At 43.0% G+C, this 19,237-nt stretch overlaps 1 long non-coding RNA gene across 1 annotated transcript; it reads right to left on the reverse strand.

Moving 5' to 3' along the window:
* Positions 1-4,389: 4,389 nt before the first annotated feature.
* On the reverse strand, positions 4,390-6,183 carry LOC101747155 (uncharacterized). The gene is made up of 2 exons (XR_009976236.1): positions 4,910-6,183; positions 4,390-4,561 (listed from the first exon to the last, which is right to left on the reverse strand). It is a non-coding gene; the product is annotated as an uncharacterized LOC101747155 (long non-coding RNA).
* Between the last annotated feature and the right edge of the window lie 13,054 nt (positions 6,184-19,237).

A 19,237-nucleotide genomic window follows, 5' to 3' on the forward strand; every position in this document is an offset into this window, starting at 1 on the left:
CGATTACGGTCCTGTCGTCCAAACTGAAGACGCAAGCAAGGATGTTTGTTTAGTCCGGAGCTGGGACGGCAGCGGATTACTTCGCATCCAGTTGTTCGACTTTGGCAGTATACACCAAAGTAATTCCCTTCGAAATGCTAATGCCAGTCCTGCCGAGATCTTGACAGCTTTCTCGGAAACACTGTATGAAACTTATACTAAAGTAAAGTTATTTTATTTTATGCTTAATTTAGCTAAATCGAGTGATTTCTTTCGCTATTTTATTCGCTTATAAAGCAATAGAACTCACGTAATTTTCATTTATTCATTTCATTTCATTTTATAAGCTTTCATTACCGTTGCTATGACGGCATTCCTATCTTTCAAAATCAAACTTATACTTTGAAATTTTTATAATAGGTTGGGGAAAAGTCTTTCCGCATTATAGAATGTATGAACTTGTAATAAAATCTCTTTGGCTGTACTATTTGTATCTGGTTGGTTTTGGTATCATTAAAAGTTTAAATTTTAAAGAAAATAATTTCAAATTCAAATTAGGAAAATGTATGATTTTTATTTATTTTTCGTACTGTCAATATGAGTCAATCTAATGAAGAAATTCGATACATTTTAAAATTATACTACAAAAAAGGTAAAAATGCAACGCAAGCCGCGAAAAAAATTTGCGATGTTTATGGACCTACTGCAGTGTCTGTGAGAGTAGCACAAATTGGGATTAAGCGTTTTCAATCCAGAAATTTTGATGTCAAAGATGCACGTCGCTCTGGTCGCCCTATTACGGATAAAATGGATATCATTTTTGAAAAAGTGGAGTAAGATCGGCATATCAGTAGTTACGACGTAGCTGAAGAACTGGGAGTTGACCACAAAATAGTTTTGGCGCATTTGAAAAAAACTGGGTACACAAAAAAGCTCGATATTTGGGTACCTCACGAGCTCACTGAAAGAAACCTAATGCACCGTGTACTCATTTGTGATTCTTTATTACGATGTAATGAAACCGAACCATTTTTGAAGAAGGTGATAACTGGTGATGAAAAGTGGATCACGACAAGAACGTGCGAAAAAGGTCGTGGTCAAAGGCCGGTCAGGCTTCACAGACTGTGGCGAAACCCGGGTTAACTCGCAACAAGGTGATGCTGTGTGCGTGGTGGGATTAGAAGGGCATTATTCATTATGAGCTATTATCACCAGGCAAGACCATCGATTCTGAACTCTACTGCGAATAACTGATGAGATTAAAGCAAGAAGCTGAGAGAAAGCGGCCGGAATTAATCAACAGAAGGGGTGTGGTTTTTCATCATGATAACGCTAGACATCACACATCTTTAGCCACTCAGCAAAAATTAAGAGAGCTTGGCTGGGAGGTGTTAATGCATCCGCCATATAGATCTTCAGATTTCCACCTGTTTCGGTCTCTTCAGAATTCTTTAGGCAGTGTCAGGCTAACATCACGAGAAGACTGCCAAAACCAGTTGTCGCGGCATTTTGATCAGAAGCCCCAAAATTTGCAATGGAAGCATGTCCCTATCTACAAGATGGCAAAAAGTTATCGAACAAAATGGTACCTACATACTATAGTTAAATGTAAATAAACTATAATATATAAACTATATAAAAAATATTATGAATTTTCTTAAAAAATCGAAGAATCTTTTTCCCCAACCTAATATTATCAGTTTGCTCCGATAACCGCTCCGCCAAGCCGTGCCAAGCCGTGAGCTTTTTTGTCTTAAATAAAATTCAGAAAAGTTAAAAAAAAGGGTTGAAAACTATTTTTGTCAAGTATCTAGTTACCTACTCAATTATGTCGTATTTTCACATACACTGTATTTAGATTTGAGTTATATTTAAGTGAACGGTAACTGCTTTGAATTTGTCTTATCACAAGTACTTAAACCTTTATTGTACATAGTTCCAGTAACAGTTGCCAGTTGCCAGTTGATTTTATTACTCCGAGTAACCAGACTCTTGATTTTTAATTATCTAGTTAGGCACAAGACGGCTATTCAAGATACAAATTCGAAGCCTCGAGAGCTGTTTAACATATGAATATCTGAACCCTAAACTTAACTTCAAAGGACGGATTTAAACGAACCTTCCGAGATAACACTCAAGTGTAATATCAAAGCACTTAATTTATACTAATATATACTACTGAACCATGCATTCGATTGACTTGAAACTTGGTATCAATATAAAAAATACATGTACTTAATGGATTTTTTTTTTTTTTTTGGTCAGGAGGAAATCGCCGGACTTCCGCCCTTTTCTGGGGATACTGGGCGGGGTATGTCAGAGTCGAACTGACTAAAACCTCCTGTCGCTCAACAACCAACGTCCAAACCTCGCATGAGACAGAACTCATGAAAAGGCAAAGGGGGGAAAGTGAAGTGTTTAGTGCGGAGCACATCTCTCCCATCACCCTCCCCCTCGGGACGCCGGACTGGCGGTCGTCGGCGCCACGACCACCAGCCCTCTCGGTCGGCAGACTGTCCGAAGCCCGCCTAGATGGCGCCGGTTAGAGTGGGTTACCCTACGGAATACCCCGCTGGGCCAGAACCAGCATGGGTCGAGGATAGCCGGCCTTCCATCACCCGGATGCTCTTGCGTAAAACGCGTGCAGAGCAGCTTGCACGTCGTCTTCTTAGGCCCCCCTCGCCGGTCCCCAGACCGACATGTGAGGGGGACCCGAAACACTTAGAGGGCCAGGGCTTGGGCGAGATCCGCCTCCCTGGCCCCCGCTCGACGGCGGCGGGATTGTGCGTCTCTCACGCGCCCCGCCGCCTCCTTCTGCGAGATGGTGCACTCGCAGAAGTCGAGCATCGCCTTCCACGACTCGTCGTCGCCGAGCATCGATGCCACAACACTCGGCAACGACAAGTCGGTTCCTATTTTTGCGACGAGGACACGGCGCCACCCCTCCCATGCGGGGCAGGCGACGAGCGTATGCTCTGCCGTGTCCAAGTCGCAACCACAATGGTGGCACTCTGCCGTCGGCTCGGCTCCGATCCGGTGCAGGAACTCACCGAAACAACCATGCCCAGTGAGCACCTGCGTGAGCCGGAAAGTGAGGCGTCCTCTGTCACGATTCACCCAATCCACAAGGACCGGGCGAATCGCCTCGACGGTCCTACGACCAGCCGAAGGATCGGCCAGCCGTCTGGACCATGACTCCAGCACGGACCGCCGAGATTGGCCCCTCCGCGCTCTGACCACACTGGGGCTGGGACGCGCCACGCCCCGGGCACGAAGGTCAGCCCGCCACTTATAGTCAGCGGCGAGCGCCTCCGCTTCCAGAACCCAAGGCGGCGTCCCAGCCAGTACACACGCCGCCTCAAAGGAGATGGTGCGATAACCACGGATGACCCTGACCGCGATATGTACTTAATGGATAGGCTAATATTTATATGAGTGTTGGACTCCCTACACCAGTTGCGGGGGCGTTAATCTTTGTGGGGGTGAGAAATAATAATGTTAATTTTAAATGCCCAGCGAAGCGGACGGGTACACCTAGTTCAGATATAAAACTAAATAAATAACATCCCAAAAAAAACAAAGAGAGCTTCGGTTGTGTACGAAAACAAAAATGGTGACGCGTACAATCAATAAATAACATAATTCTTGATTAAGGACCACAAGAAATATTTAGGCTTTGGTAGACTGACAAATCGAACACCCGCTTTTGGTTCTTAAGAGGTCGGTTTTGTGGATACAAATAATATTAAGTGTCAGATTCACACGTCCCTAACCAATGAAACTCGACACCTATGACATATTGAAAAGCAGAGCGAGTATTCTTATTTTCGCTCACAGCGGAAAATGATATACGATTTTCTTTTCATTACGCAATGGGACACGAATCGCGAATCTTTATTATAAAAAGTCGAGAAAATTTGTTAATGAAACGAGGTAAATAATTCTGTGGACAAATAACTCAGAAGTACCACGGACAAAAGAACTAACAGACAGCTGTCATTAAAAGAGTACTCTAATATTATAATATATTTTTTATCTTTACACTGTATGATAAGATATTTTAAAGTTCAAGGAGTACAATATATTATGTAATATATGAAAAACCTATACACGTCCATCTCTCTATTTTGAAATCGCTAAATAAAATATAAATAAATAAAATAGTCGCTTATAACAGAGCACGTAGCTGAAGAGACCTTTCGTATTTTTCTAAACATGCTGCGAAAGGTCAGCGATGTTTGGGTTTACCAACACAGAAATTGCTTTCTGATAAATCATGTTTCTCTTGTAACGTAAAAGTGCCGAAAATTCAATGAATCAAAAACTTCTACTCTGCCGTCTCACTAATATTACGAGTTTCGTACTTTATAGCAATTCAGTGTTTGGATATTTCTTAGAAAAACAAGCATATAATAAATGAAAAAGGTTTTATTTCTTTTTTAATTTCAAAACGCTTAAAGTCAAATTTCTAGCAACCCAGATAAGTGATTTTACTTTTTGTTTTTTTTTTTCATCAGTACGTACATAAATGTGTCACAATCCTTGGAGACACGTCCTTCTAACCGTACCGCATGTATATTACCTTAAACAAACAAACAAAAATCAATTTTACAAATCTATGCGTCGTTTTGCGATTCGATTGACTCAGTGGTGTGGTATACGGAATAGATTTATCTATTCCGTGGTGTGGTAGTTAACGGCCCTGATTGGTGCGCCCAGAGTCGTGGGTTCGATTCCCACATCAGGCAAACATTGTGTGATTAACAGGTTTGTTTGCTCTTTATCTGAGCGTTTATTATCTATATATATTTAAAAATAAGCATATTTATCAGTCTATGGTACCCATAATACAGGGAATCCTAAATTGGGGCCAGTTATTATTAGTATTCTATAACCTTCACATTTCATGACTTAAATACCTGTATCGTACCAAATTTTTTTAATCTGTGAACGCGGCCTTTAATCTTTAGTAACATTGGGTTCTTCAATAAAATACTGATGATATATTAGGCATTTATTGCACACCTTGCTTAGCTGGCGGTAGGCGAACGACTGCCCTCGCAGGAGCGTCGCCCGACATCGCACATACATACACGTCATGTTGCAATGTGCAACATTGCATATTAACTACACAACAAATCTATTACAACCAGAGTCGATAAGAAGCACGTGCAACAACCACATTGTAGCTGTAATATGATCATGATTAAATCAAGATATAAAAACAATATCTCTCTTCATAGTTTAGCTTCAACACAAACCAAACTGCATTTCAATGCACAGATACGTATAATGACCGAAACGAAATCTTTGAACGAAATCGCATTGTCTCCAACGAGATTGGCTCTGAACTTATGAATATCAATATTCTCCATTGAAATTCTATTTTATTCAGTCAGACTCCACAGCAACCTCGTTTGGGAATCTTGGCGAGCCGGCAACGAAAACTTTCCTCGTTTCCTTCTAAAATGAGACGCTCGCTGATCTAATTCAGTGCTTTTTTTTTCTTTCTTTGAATTTATTGATTTGAGTTTTATACGTACTAGTGGTGGCCCTGGTAGTCGAAATTCGACTATAATTAATTGAAGTTTGTACACTATTATGATTCTATTGTTAAAGACTATTATACTTCTATATTATAATCACTGAATTCGCCAAGACTACACTTTACACAAATTATTATAGACAAACAATGTTATTCTATTCTCAATTTGACCACAGACTATATTATAAGAAAAGTTTGACAACAAACAAATAGTATGCATACACGCATGCATGCATATGTCAAATACATGATAGTGTGTGTAATGTTTTTTTTTATTGATTTAATGTACGTATTTATCATGCATAATTTAAATAAATATTATCATTCTGCACTCCTTCTCTATATTCTCTATAAGTGTGGGAAATTTGATACTCCTCCGTCCGCGCCATTTTCGTAAAAAGCAGTACAAAATTTAAGTAAGCGGCAATAACTGCTTTGTATATAAATGATAGGCAATAATCGTATTCGATGTGCAAAAAATATATACTTCTAGGTCTATTAAAATCATTTCAATCCTACAGCTAGATTCGTTAAAATAGAATTTTTATTTATTTATTCTTTATTTGTACACACTGTTAATATAAAACAGTAATTACGATAAATTATAAAAAATGGCGAGCTTAACTCAGAAATTGAGTTATCTGCCAGCTAACCGTTCTCAAAGAAGGAAAGCTTTACATTAGTGGGTAGATGAGTACAATCTAATTAATTTAATTATTGATACTATAGACAATAACAATAAAAAATAATAAAAATAAACACTAATACATTTATTTTTTAAAACAATTTATTTGAAATTTATTATTGAATTTTAAATTAATTTCAACTTTAAATTAGTCTACTGTCAAGTTCACGCATTGTCGCTTAGTCACGTTTGCCTTTCAAGCGTCGATATATACATTAAAGTATATCGAATCATATATAACTACGTTTCTTGTGTATTCAAGCAAATTACATTAACGTTAATACGCGCTCGATCCAATTATGAAAAAACGAGATCAGAAAATATCTTTTAACATACACATAATATGTACAAGCAAATATCTTGTTCATTTATGTATAGAATTTGTATTGAAAACCATCTGTAGATAGTAGTATCACGGAGAAATCGAAATGAAAAGAAAAAAAACAGAATCACGTTAACCTTATTTATTTATTTTTGATTAGAATTTTCTTAGATTTTCTAGGCTGAATGTCATATTCAGTTAAACAGACTATTACTATTCATACTTTTTTTATTGCTTTTGTAAGCAAACGAACTTATGGCCCACCTGATGGTGAGTGGTAATCGTCGCCCATGAACATCAGCAATGCCAGGGGCAAAGCTAAGTCGCTGCCTACCTTTTTTTTTTTTTTTATGATTGAAGGATTACTGGTGGCCCGGAGGCCTTTCCAGTTTCACCAGGACAGGTGGGCGAGCAAAGGCTCAGCCAGGAGGGGTGGGATTAGCTAACAGCTACCCGAGCGCCTCCGAAGGAGACCTAACAGCTCAAGAGCAGCTGCTTCGCGAATGAATCTACTACCGGATCGGAATCGCGACCCGCTGAGAAGATCCGGCGAGAAACTCAGCGAGCTGATTCATGGGTTAGGTTGCACGGCGAACTCTTTGTCGAGTTCGACGAGTACGGTTACCGAGGTCCCTAAGCCTGCTCCTAGAGCTGAAGGCGTCTAGTGCGAAGGTTATTGGATCTGATGGATCCGTAAGGACGTGTCTAGGGCGTCGACGGTGACTGGCTCCTGCATGATCAGGATTCGGGGAGTAGTCAGCGGCGGCTACGATAAGGCGATTATCATGACGCATAGCCTTATCGAAGTACCGTTCCGACGCTGACTTCATGTATTTCTGTATAGATTCGAGGCCCAGGTCGTCGTGTAGGTCAACGTTCCTCACGAACCACGGAGCTCCGACGGCTAACCTGCAAAAGCGGGATTGTAGAGATTGAAGGGTGTCTATGTGCGTGCGGGCCGCGTGAGCGAACACCACACTCGCGTAAGTCATGACGGGCCTTATGCAAGTTTTGTAAAGTGTCACCTTGTTCCGAAGGGACATTTTACTCCGCTTACAAATCATGGGGTAGAGTCTACCGAGAATAAACGCGGCACGGTCACGGACTGATTTTATATGCGGGCGGAATGTCATCGATGCATCCAGGGTAACGCCCAGGTACTTGACCTTCCTGGCCCAGGGTATGGATTGACTAAAGAGAGTAATCGGGGGTGTGAGATTCCTCCTCCTAATACGGGAGGAAATCCGTGTGGAGGTTCCCCTCTGAAAGAGCACCGCAGTACTTTTCGCTGGGTTGATGTCTATGCGCCATTTTCGGAACCACTGTCCTAGGGCTAGGGCTGCGCTCTGAAGCTTCTTCGCGATTAGGGACTTGTTTCTACTGGAATAGTAAACAGTCGCGTCGTCGGCGAATAAAGCTAAATGGGTCGGCGGCGACCGGGGAATATCGTTAACGAATAAGCTAAATAGGAGGGGTGAGAGGACAGAGCCTTGCGGGACTCCAGCTGTGAGAGGTCGTGGGGAGGAGCGGGTTCCCTCGACTCGATATCGAAAAGAGCGGTTCGACAAGAAGTCCCGTATGATGAGCACGAGACTATCCGGCACACCCATGTTGAATAGTTTGAAAATCAAACCGTTGTGCCAGACTTTGTCGAACGCTTTTGCGACGTCGAAGAAGAGAGCTCCCGTGTATAACGGTTTTGGTCGATTAAGCCCTACAAGAATGTGCTCCGTGAGGCGGTGCACCTGTTGAACGCATGAGTGATTTGTACGGAACCCGAATTGTTCATCGATGAGAATGCCCTTGGATGAGACGAAGTCTCTGAGGCGTTTGTAGAGCAGACGCTCATACAGTTTGCCTAGAGACATGAGGAGGCTAATCGGGCGGTAGCTCGTCGGATGATTTTTTGGTTTACCGGGTTTATGTATGCCGATAACGTCCGCTTCTTTCCACACCGCGGGAAAGATACAGTTCGCCATAGCGGCATTGAAAATAGATGCCAACATCACGATGAGTTGGACGGGTAGAAGTTTAATAACGCGGTTGGATATACCGTCGGAACCGGGAGCCTTGCGAGGACGTAGGTCTTTGATCAAGTCTTTAACTTCCATCGGGGTGACGGGTGGTAACACATCAAAGGGTGGCAAGGAGGCTCTGCGTTCTACCTCACTGTCTACTAATTCTACATGCACAGGGTCCACGGATTGAGTGCTGGGCGTGCACTGGGTTTGCAATGTATCGGCTAGCAGCTCTGCTTTTTCGTCATCATCGAACGCCGTGAGTCGGCCTGAGGGGCCTACGAGGGGGGGCATAGTTACTACCGTATCCGATTTGAGAGTACGAACTAAGCGGTAGTAAGACCTTTGGGAGGGCGCGAGTCCTTCTAAGAAATCAGACCATCTGGCATCTCGGATTTCGGCGATGCGAGACTTTACGTCGCGTTGTAGGGCACGCATTCGAATACGATTTTCCGCGGTAGGATACCTGTCGTAGGCGCGTATCGAGGCGTTCTTAGCTCTAAGGAGTTCCCTAATATCGTCGGACAATTTGAAGCGGTGAAGGAAGTCCTCCGCTACAACTTGTTTCGATGACCTATCTAATGTCGAGGTGATGTGTGACGTTAAGATGTCTATGGCTTCAGCGGTATCCTGAGGAGACGGGGTAGAGTCCGGGCTAAACGGTAGCGATGGTGGATCAGATTCAGCCAGGCTGATGCCCAGCGTGTGCCAATCCACCACAGTCCTCGTGACGGGAACGGAATCGGGAGCGCGACCGAGCTTCATAACGACGGGACGGTGGTCTGAATCTAACTCTGAAACTACTTCGATCGAGTGTAAGCGCAGAGTTACGTTTTTTAATAACGCTATGTCGAGTATATCCGGGCGATGCGCGATATTTAGCGGGTAGTGAGTCGGGATTAGCGGAGCGACGATATCGAAGGCGAGATTATCGACTAATGCGTCAAACCGCCTGCCATTCGGGGTTGTGGTGTGTGAGTTCCACCTAATGTGTTTACAATTTAGGTCGCCCGCCAGAATGACAGAGCTCCCCATGCCGAGCAGCGCCTCGATATCACTGCTTAGAACGATCTTATCCGGTGGAAGATAAACGGACGCGATAACGATCGGCGCGTGTCCCGTCAGTGAGATTCGGCACACTGATGCTTCGATATTAGCGAGCGCGGGAGGATCGAGTGGGACGCAATGCAGGGCTCTTCTATAGTAAATGACGGTACCACCACCACGAGCAGAGAGCCTGTCGTTCCTGACCATGTTATAGTTCGCGATTTTAGGGTCACGGCGCGCGGGCTTAAGTAGGGTCTCCTGCACTAAAAAGATATCAATTTGATGGTCACGCAAAAAGTCAGAAACCTGATCACGCTGATTTGCGAGACCGTAAGCGTTAAAAAATCCTATCGTTACGGATAGGGGCTTTATTCTACTTATATACGCCATTGATTACCGGCGGAGTGAGGGGAGGACGTACGTATTTAATGACGCGTATACGTCGGCGTATTCTTGCACAACGGCGATAAAGTGTTGTGCAGTGGAGGCAGAACGAATGGCGTCGCCCAAAGCGTTAACGCGCTCAAAGTTGATCGACTGAAAGAAGTCGATCGCTAAAGCGAGATTGTCGGACGCGGTCGGAGGGCAAGTCGCGGGAGAGGGACGAGTCGCGGGGGCGGGACGAATCGCGGAGGAGGGAGTTGTAGCCGTGTTCATGTACGGCAGCGGTTTCGCCCAGGCCGAGACACTGGGCACCGGCGCCGGAACGAACGCTGGCTTAGCCTGCGACACAGAGGGTGCCGAGGCTTTGATGTCTGGGCCGGAAGCTCGGAGGCGGTTTTGGCGGGCGACGCGGCGATTTATTTTCGGGGCTCGGGGGCATCCGCGGTAATTTGCGGGGTGACCCTGTGTTCGACACAGGACGCAGCTAGGCGGTTCTGTCGCGCTTTTTTGATCGCGAGTGCATAGGGCCGTGGCGTGATCACCTAAGCACTTGACGCATCGGGGGCGCGCGTGACAGTTACGGGAAGAATGCCCGTATAATTGGCAGTTATGGCACTGGCTAGGTGTGCCTTTCTTGTGTGGGGTTTCGACTGCGATTCCGGAAAGGCTACAGACCGTTCGGATGTTGAATATTTGCTTACCCTCGGGGGTAGGCTGGAGGGCGACGAGAACCATATTATATGGCTCCCTTCCGCGGCCTGTGTGCATGCGGTGTACGGAGTTAACCGGTAGGCCTTGTTCGAGAAGGTCGGCCTTGACGAGCTCGGCATCCAACTCTTTAGGGATGCCACGTATAACGGCACGGAGTTCGCGCTCCTCCTGGAGCGTATATGTGTGGAAACTTATACGCTCCTTACGGAGGTAAGAAGAGAGGGCCCTATGGTCGTCGGATGTTCGAACCTTAATTTGAATGCCGTTCGCGAGGTTACGGGCATTCGTAAAATTGATATTTTTGGCCTTAAGGGCCAGGGAAACTCGTTCCCAAGCTGCCTTCTCTTGAAGGATTACCGGGGGAGGGGTCTGGGCTTTATTTTGTGCCACCGGACGCGGCGACGGAGTGGCACGGGCTGGAGGCGCAACGGGAGTCTGAGGGCGGGGGCGCGACGCGTTCGCGGCTTTGCTAATTTTAGCGGCCGCGGGAGCTCGAGACTCCGCGGCACGCTTCTTACCCTTTTGCACTAAGGTGAATCCATCCGTCGATGAGGCGGGAGCGAGGTCGACCTCCATCTCCGAGTCAGAGTCGGAGGACGAGGAGGCGGGCGCAGGTGACCTACGAGTAGGTGTTTTGGACGGCGCGACGGAGGCCGCGGATGATCGCGCTGCTGGAACGGTGACCACGGCGGACGACGCAGCAGTTTTACTCGCCAGTATAGGCGACGCGGGAACGGCAGGCACGACGGAGGCTGCGGTGCTCGATGCAGAAGCTTTGCACGCAGGTACAGGCGACGCAGGAGCAGCGAGCTCGGTGGAGTCCACGAGAGGGCTCGCAGTATGATCGTGTGGCGGGTAGCCATCATACAACGCAAGATAATTGACAGATGCCTGAATCTCGCTTACGACATTTTCAAGATAAAGCGCATATATACAAGTTCCGAACAACAACATTAGGACCGTCGGTCTACCGAGCAATATCACCCGCTCGGTGGAAGATCTTCCCTTTGTCGTAAACCTCCCCAAACTGGTGACCTGCGACGTGATCTGAACACGCAACCTTCTGATTCATCATCAGCGCATCACGAACTTCGGCTACCACAATCCCCGCATTCTCGCAGATAAAAGCACGTCATTGACAGTCGTCCCATAGCAAGCCAGCATCGCAGCCTCAATAGGACCATCGCAGCCGACTCACCGCGCTTCCTGGTCCTACGGCACGCAACTTCACAGCCTCATCACGCCGCTACAGTTCATCGCAGCCCACGACCGGATCATCAACGCTTGGGGTCACACATCTCCGGCGTGGCAGCTCTGCATCACATGGACTACGCACGACACGCACGCAACATTCAAGCTCAGTCTCGACTCACCGCAGACTTCGAGCAGCACTGGCGACAATCACGCAGCATTCAGCTCAGTTTCGACTCACTGCAAACTTCGAGCAGCACTGGCGACACGCACGCAGCATTCAAGCTCAGCCTCGACTCACCGCAGGCTTCGAGCAGCACTGGCCCTTGCAAGCTAATCTCAGCACGGACAACGTTAACTAAAAAATGACACGACCTCCAGTCTCGGAGGGGAGTGATGTGGCGGGTAGCCATCATACAACGCAAGATAATTGACAGATGCCTGAATCTCGCTTACGACATTTTCAAGATAAAGCGCATATATACAAGTTCCGAACAACAACATTCGGACCGTCGGTCTACCGAGCAAATATAACCCGCTCGGTGGAAGATCTTCCCTTTCGTCGCTTAATCCTCCCCAAAATCGGCCTTGAAGGCCTGAAACTCGGAAGTGAGCTTTGGGTAGCGAAGCCGGAGAAATTCCGCAAATACAGCGTCCATGATGTCTACGTGCCCAGGTGGGGCTACCCTGGGTCTTAGAAAACACTCGCCTTGCGGCGAGGCCCCAACTTCTCGGACCTGAGCGGTTCTATTGAACACAGGTGGCGATGCGGCACGATTACTGCAGGACAAAGAAAAATCACAACAAAACGGAAATAACAAAAAGAAACAAAACAATTAAACACTTCCAGGAAGACAGTTTATCGGCAGATGTACCACGAACACAGAATAACAAAAGGAAACCAAACAAATAAAAACTTCCAGGAAAAACACTTGGTCGGCAGATGTACCACGAACACAGGCCGCGCGAACAATGGCCGGGCTAACAAAAGCCGGGCGAACAAAGGCCGGGCGATCGAGTGGTCGATGAGCACGTCCGCGCGTGACGGGTGCCTCTATCGGAATGGCGCTGCCTACCGTTGAGTACTCCCAACAAGCATCGCTTGGTAAAGGACATGTCATAGCGGGAAACATCGTAGAGGGGAGCTCATTCCAAAGCCACACGGTACGTGGCAGAAAAGATCTCTGAAAATGCACTGCGAATGAACGCATCGGTTCCAGATACTATTGCTGAAATCTGACCCGGCGACGGAAGTTGCGATGGTGAAAATGAGATTCCTCAGATCACACTACCCGTGGAACATATGGTACAAAACACAGAGCGTACTAAAATCCCTCCATAAACCCAGAGGCGCCAAACGATTCTATGCGGACGATCAGAACTTTTTTTGTCACAAATAAAGCACATTTCATATTAACATTATACATAGACCTACACAGTCCGGTATCCAAACAAAAATTAAAAAAAACGAACTAAACACTTGACTAATACCAGGCGGAGTTTAAAACTTGCTTTTGACTGCATATCTACATTGTATAAAAATATCACGGCAATTTCACTCTCTTTATGACCTCACTCTATTTTAATATCACAAGAATATTTAACAAAGTTTGCCGCGAAAATGGGAAAACACAATGAATATTCATATATTATGACCGTATAAAAAAACTATTTGCCTGGAACGCGAGCTGTGAAGCTATGTAAATTATTTTATTTTGTCAATTTCATTTTTTCTTCTGATTTATACATATACCTCAAATCATTTCATTTCGTTCCATTTAATATTATCTTATTACAGATTTGATTGTATAAGCTGCTTTGCCTTTGCCTGCCCAATAAATGAATAAAATGAAATTATAATAATATTCGTATACGAATGTCAAGTTCAAAATTTTTTTTTATCGCAGCAACTTTTATGGCCATACGGCCCTACGGTATAAAGAATACTTTTTATATGTGTGGTATTGTATAAATTGCAACCGCTTCATACTTTCCACACCGTAGATAGACTTTAAACACCCTCTTATTAATAGGATTCATAATTACATGATTTTTATTAATATTTTAGAATTATACTGACGGTTCTAAGAACCTAATGAAATGTTTTGATCCACAATAATGAATACATTCGGATGTGACTTTTTCATGCATTTTTTTCTTTTTTTTTTTGCCTTTTTACATAAACGAACGTACGACTCACCCGATGGTAAGTAGTCACCGACGTCCATGGAAATCACCAACGCCAGTGATATAATCAAGCATGCTGTTGGAATCTCTAGTATTTTACTTCTTCCCAGCGTTTCCGCTTTCCTACTTGCACTCTTTATTCTCAAATAACAAAAAAAAAATCTATACACAAAAACAATTCATAGATATTTTTTTTATATTCTTTTTCACTTACGCCTTCGACCTTAATCCGGTAAACTCGCGTGAATTTCGCCTAAGCAAAAGAACAGATCCGACCTACTCAAGTAGTCCATTACGAGTTTGTTGAGAACGAGAGTGAAAAATCTTTTACGTCTATCGCATCGTAATTTTGAAGGGCGTGGACGTTTCTCGCTTGTTTTAAGTTAAATCTCTTAGCCCTTCCCATTATAACTTGTAACTTAGTTGTGGAACGGGCAACGAGGGACAAGCCGGAGGGATCGCGCGGCGACCTCGGGGCTTTGTTTGTTTATTATTATATTTTTAGGAAGGCACCAAAAAAAACGTATTAGATTTATTCTATTTATAAGACGAATGAAAATGTGTGAAAACAAAAAAGGTTCAGTCGAACTATGACTCTGACATCTTTCATGTGAGATATAAGTGACCTTTTCCTAACAGCTTAGCAGTACGCTTCGCTTGCCCATTAAGGCGATAAAAATATATATAAAAAAAGGTTTTCTTCCTATTCGTACACTCTTGACAGAGTGGTCGTGGTCATGCATCAGTCGGATCCTGCGATATCGATGCTCTCGCGATGCGACGGCATGTGGCACGATGTTTCGCAGAGTGAGAGCAATCATTTATGTTGGAGTGAGTCACAGATTTTATGAGGTCGGTCCATCGTGTTGGAGATCGTCCGCAAGATCTTTTGCCCTCGACTTTCCCTTGCACCACCAACCGCTCAATGGAGTCTTCATTACGAGTGATGTGCCCGAAGAACTTGAGGATTCGTATTTGGACTGTTGACGATAGTCTCTCCTTGATGTTGAGCTCTTTCAGGATCGAAACGTTGGTGGTTAATAAATTTGTTATTTTCAAATGGACTAACTACATCGAAATGACTTGAAATGTCTCTATGAAAATTTCCAAACATTTAAAAATAACAATAAAATCTTGTATAGACACATCACGAACTCATGCAACGGTAAATTCATAACATTGAATAAATGTAAGTCTCCATTACGTTGGCCTAAGATGGATGGCAGAAAGGGAGACATCAATTTAGGAAAGCTGCTGGTAATAGGCAAGTTATACGGAAGAAGGCCCAGAGACAGAAGTCCAATACGCCGTACAGAACCATTACGCTCTACTCCCAACACCTTAGTCCGTGTCATACACCCAGCCGAGGATAGACAGAGCTGGCGCAGGATAGTCAAGGAGAAAGCTATTCAGAGAGATTATTAGATTATTATTCCAGAGATCTTTTTTGCCACGTACCATCCGGCTATGGAATGAGCTCCCCTCCACGGTGTTTCCCGATCGCTATGACATGTCCTTCTTCAAACGAGGCTAGTGGAGAGTATTAAGCGGTAGGCAGCGGCTTGGCTCTGCCCCTGGCATTGCTGAAGTCCATGGGCGACGCTAACCCCCTCACCATCAGGTGGGCCGTATGCTCGTCTGCCTACAAGGGCAATAAAAAAATAAATAAAAAAAAAGAGACCACGATCCTTTACATTAAGGTTTATCGACACAAGGAGGATGGATGGATGACTAAGCCTGTGAAGTTAAGAGAAAACATCGAAAGAAGACCTGTTTGCTAGAAAACCCACCACCCTCCTGCTCTCTATTTCAAAGTTAGTCGTATTTGAAAATGTATATGACATAAAAAGAAAATAAATTCACAAAGTATAAGTATTTGCTATAAATAAAATACATTAAAAGATATTTGAAAATGTCTCTCTGACTTTCTTTTTTTTTGTATTTCTGATTACTGTTCACATTAAGTTTATATAGCCTGCCAGTAAATGTCTTAATGTTTTTGTCCCGTACACAACTTTAACTCGAACTGCCCTTGAGGGAATAGCCGTCGACGTAGATGTATTTTGATTACGTTTGGTCATTTGTATTATATTTTCATTGCTGAGTCTCTTTAGTTAAGTCGGAAGGCATGATTTTCGTGCACGGTCGCATTTTTAATCATTTTATGTACTATTTTTATTCCCGATGGCTATAGCTTTCATTTATTAATCAAAGAACTTAAGAATATTTCAGAATTTAGATGATTAAGAGAGACATTTATAATATTTATATTATAGTATTTATCGGTTGTAAGAATTGTATTTCTACCACGAAAAAGTCATGCGTACCGTTTTAAAACGTAAGAGTCGTTAATCAATATAATAATTAAAACTTAGGTCTCAAATCTCAAGGTCAATTATGACATGGTACACGGACCGCATATACTTGAAGCCACTGTAACTTTCATTCTCGAAACGGGTCTTGGTAATGAAATTTCAGAGTTTTAAAACGTATATTATTATGTAAAATAAATATTTCCAAATGTGTTCTGATTGCAATAACGATATTCGTTAAATTTATCATGGTACAATTAGTTTCATTTTAATTGATAACATTTTTAATTACACATACTCGGTTCATTAATCTGAAAAAAAAAGTTCGTACGTTGTTAAACTTTACTCAGTTACTATGTATCGTTCGGTCATATAGCTATGTCCAATTTCGAGGATAAATCCTTTGCCATCGGTTCATTTTTATCTGTGCTGTGCTGCGTCATGGTGATAACGACTTGGTGCTTGTTCCCGAAGTGGAGGAACCTTCACAACTACATCAGCATGAACCAAATAATCACGGGAACTCTGCATCTACTGAACTGTAGTTTTTCAGAAGAGATCCTCGGGTGGTTCACGGAAACGGAAACGGCATATAACTACGCGGTCTTTTTGAACGGATTCTTTTTCCTCGCCACTATGAGCTGGTCGTTTTGTTGCTCTCTACTCGCCTATCTAAGATTGGTTCTGCTTCAGTCGAGGAAGATTAGTTACGAAAAACGAAAAGCAACAGCTGTTACTCTCTGGACTCTGGTGATCGTCAGGGTTACCTGCGATTACATAGTCCCAACAATCTGCCGACTTACATTCGACGAACAATTAATGCTGTCTATTTATTCTTGTACTATGATAATGACGATCAACTTGTTGATCTTCGTACGGATAGCGTTTTCAGTGATGTCTTGCTGCAAAAAGAGCATCTCCAGGAGGAATTTGAAGCACGTTACGTCAGTAATTGGCGTAGCATTGGTCTGTGACTCGATAGTGATCGGGTATTTCATCATTTTTATAGTTGGATTGTCAATTCCCTGGATATTCAACATCGGAATAATTTGCTTCACAATGAGACTGGTCCCGCAGACTCTTTTACTACTGCTTAAACCAACCTCAAGAAAACACTGGAGAAATCTCTTGCGCAATAGAAACCTTTTTTTAAATCACGAAATGTCGACATTCCATCAAACCAGGTTAGTAGATTTTTTAAATTGATATTACAAAATAACTAGACGTGCCCGGTGGTGATACCAGCGTTAAATATGATATTCAATGTTCAATGAAACATTTTGCATAATTGCGAACTAGGGACTCCGTAAGCTTTAGCTAAAACTATTCCAGCTTACCAGAGTTACCATGGAAAACTTCCTAAGCGCTCTTATTGTATCTGCAATACTCGTAGTGGATGAATAATTCATTCGGAATAAGGTTTACCTATTATAAATTCATATTGAGCCCTTAAATCGTAAAAGAAGCGTCTACGTCAATTTTTTTTTTCTTTTTTTATTGTTCTTGTAGGCAGACGAGCATACGGTCCACCTGATAATGAGTGGTTACCGTCGCCCATGGACTTCAGCAATACCAGGGGCAGAGCCAAGCCCCTGGCATTGCTGGAAAAGGCGGATTCCGCCCAAGTTAATATTGAGCCTCAGCAATATATCGTTTAATTAGTAACTTACAAGGCATTACAATTAGGACCAACCAAATTCATTAACCAATTATAATAAAATAGCTGGGAACAAATCACGCACGGTCATCCGCCCTAATTTAGGATTCCCTGTGCAATGGGTATCTACCAGAAACTAATAAACATAGATAAATATGTTCATAAATACAGTCAGGGTCGCCAACTACTACACCACCGAGTCAGTAATTCACCGAATTATGGATATGTCTTGTTTTTCTTGTCGTTCTCTGTCTTCGTTCCTTGTTGCTCTTGTCCGTTGTTCTTTTCGAAAGAAAAAAAAACTGACTACTTCCAAAAAAGTTATTGACAGCCCTAAAGTTTGCCAATAACTACTGTGTAAAACAAAACAAAAAAGAAAATCGGCTTAGAAACAGGAGAATATTGTACTGAACGTTTTTTTTTTTAAATATCCATAATTAATGATATTCCCTTGTTTTAAAAACTAAACTAACTAAAACAAGCTTTGAAGTCGTCCTGGCCTTGTGGATAAGACGCCCGGTGCATTCGTATTAAGCGATACAATTGTGCCGGTGTTCGAATCCCGCAGGCTAACTAATTAATACGCTTTTATTAGCTTCAGACGTATGTATGTAACGGAATCTTTGAACATAATTTCGACCCCCTTCAAAACGTCGGATTAACGTCGAAAAAATAGTGTAAGAAAAAAGATTTTATTGTAAAAAAGCGTGGGGTGCATGTTATCAGTAGTTATAAATATTTAATGAACAGATATGAGTAGAAGGGTTATTTTGATAATATCCTGAAAATCACCCCACGCTTTTAATCAAAGTTACGATGAAAAAAATGACCTTTCTATTTCTAGTGATTATAACCTATACATAGACACGGCTGAAAATATTGGTTACCGGTAAAAATAATGTATTATTGTAAAATTTCATAATGTGTAATGTAATAATAAACACCCCTTTTGAGAATATAATAATATGTGCAGACTTCGATGGGGAAAAAATTACAAACCCAATATGAGCTGAGCCCTTTTCTTAAGAGATTGATGACCTGGTAACTAAGACCTTTAAGTCATGTCTTATTTTAATTTATATTCTTCATTTTATGAAAAATGATAATATGGAGTGAAATGAAATGATATTAAATGAAATGAAGATGATTAATTTGAGGCCTTAATTAACTGGGATGAAATTAAATGACATGAGATGAAA

The sequence above is a fragment of the Bombyx mori genome, chromosome 23 (genome assembly GCF_030269925.1).
Source record: "Bombyx mori chromosome 23, ASM3026992v2".
NCBI classification, from domain to species: Eukaryota; Metazoa; Arthropoda; class Insecta; order Lepidoptera; family Bombycidae; genus Bombyx; species Bombyx mori.